Source organism: Mesitornis unicolor, unplaced genomic scaffold, assembly GCF_000695765.1.
Source record: "Mesitornis unicolor isolate BGI_N332 unplaced genomic scaffold, ASM69576v1 scaffold11785, whole genome shotgun sequence".
In the NCBI taxonomy this organism is placed as follows: domain Eukaryota; kingdom Metazoa; phylum Chordata; class Aves; order Mesitornithiformes; family Mesitornithidae; genus Mesitornis; species Mesitornis unicolor.
The window spans coordinates 78,016-79,903 of record NW_010187521.1 but is presented as its reverse complement, the minus strand read 5'-3'; positions in this window follow the sequence as shown (position 1 = coordinate 79,903).

Below are 1,888 nucleotides of genomic sequence, written 5' to 3'. Positions count from 1 at the left end.
AAAGAGCCCCATTCTTACCACACTTCCTTTTACATAAGGCTGTATTTCTACAGCATGCACAAGGTCTGGGTCCATGAGCAAAGGCAGCCCAGCTGTTCCCACTTAGGATTAGTACCAGTACTAAGGATTGCAAATTTGAGATGTAAATTTCCATCTTCTCTATCAGATGCATATCAGATTTCAGGGCTTCATTAACAGCACTGTCTGTAACCTCACAGCACCTCTTGGGCTGGAGGCTTAAGAGGAGGCTTTGAAATGAAGGACCACTTTTTGCACTTCAGTCTCCACTTACACCTATGTATCAAAATATTGAAAGGCTTACTTACCTTCAAAAACCCTACACCCTAAATCTTTTGACTGTTATGTGACATATGCTCCTTGCTTGGAGGAATGGTGTTCAAGCTACAATACTTTCCTTCTGCTACAGTACATCTTTTACTTCAACTGTCTTTGAATATAGGTGTCTCCATAGCTTTAAAAATTCCAGTACTGATGCAGAATAAAACAAGCTGTATCTCCATCTGGTGTAAACAGTGAGTGAAGCAGGTTTTAATGTGTCTGTTTATGCCAGTGCTAAATTTGACCCTTACAGGTTTTAAATTATGCTCTAGCAGCAGAAAGGATTTGAAAAATTAGGTACCAACCACATTTTTATCCGAAGATCAAACTTGGAGTAATCCAGCACATCCTTTTGAGATTACTGGCAATTACTTTGTCTTCTCCCTTGAGTGGAGCTCCATTTCCCTAATATTTGGGCTTTGCCAGCAGGTCCTAAAGCATAGGTTGATATTTTTGTTTCGAGGCATTAACAAAGGAGTGCAATGTTGCCTCGCTGTGGGTACTAAACAGGGTGCAACTTTATTTACAGTGTAAAGTGCATCACACAGAAGTCGTTTAAAACACACAAGCAGCAGTGACATAAATGACAATACAGTACTGAGTAGGGAGGGGAAAGTGTTCCAGCAAGTATCAAAACATCATCCACAGCACTAATATAACAGCCTCTAGTTTCAGCTACTGTGTCCTACCACCACATCTCATGAAATGTGTTGACTGGTTGATCCTGGGACACCGTGTACTAGTCACTAGTGTGAAGCTGGAGTGCTAAAAGCCATCCTGCAGCCCTAAAATCTCCTGTAAGCTCTAGGCACTGTCCTCACTGCTGCTCTTCTGCTCTGGAGATCCCCAGGGCAGAGTTGGGCCACACACCAGAGAAGCATACTGGAAAAGAGACAAAACGTGAGAGTAACAGATAAATCTGCTTTTCTCACCCATGCACTCTTTCACTTGAGAAGTCCTGTGCTGCTCACTGCAGCCTCCATTCATATGCTATTAAGGCAGCAAGGAGTTCAAGGAACAAAGCACCTACAAATGGTGGTGACTGTGGGTTGAAATGAGGACATTATTTACTGAACACTAACTTCAGTCATAGCTGTAAACATCGATGGCTGTGGAGTTGGGAGACAGAAAATTGTTGCTACATGCTAGCAGAGTCCTTTAGAAAAAGAAGGTTGTGGGAGCTGAAATCACAACTCTTCAGCTGGTTGCAGCTCCCACTGGGAAGAAATCTACATTCACATTAATTTGATCCCCTAATGACTCCTATCTTTATCTGGTTTTGTTTTAATTGGCTGAAAGCTCTTACCGGCTCACAACTTTGCTTCTTTTTAATTCCCCATTTTTGGTCTTGGGCTAACAGCCATTACATACATAACAGTCAGTTATGTGTCATTATTTACCAGTGCCCTATTACTGTAACTGTGAGCTCATTTTGGTATCGTATCACTTTCCTGTGTCCAAGTTCATGCATTCACAAACGGAAGGTAAACCTATAAAGGGGGCAGGGGTGGAGCAGGGTGTGCACACTCTTAATCTGGAGGGTAACTAA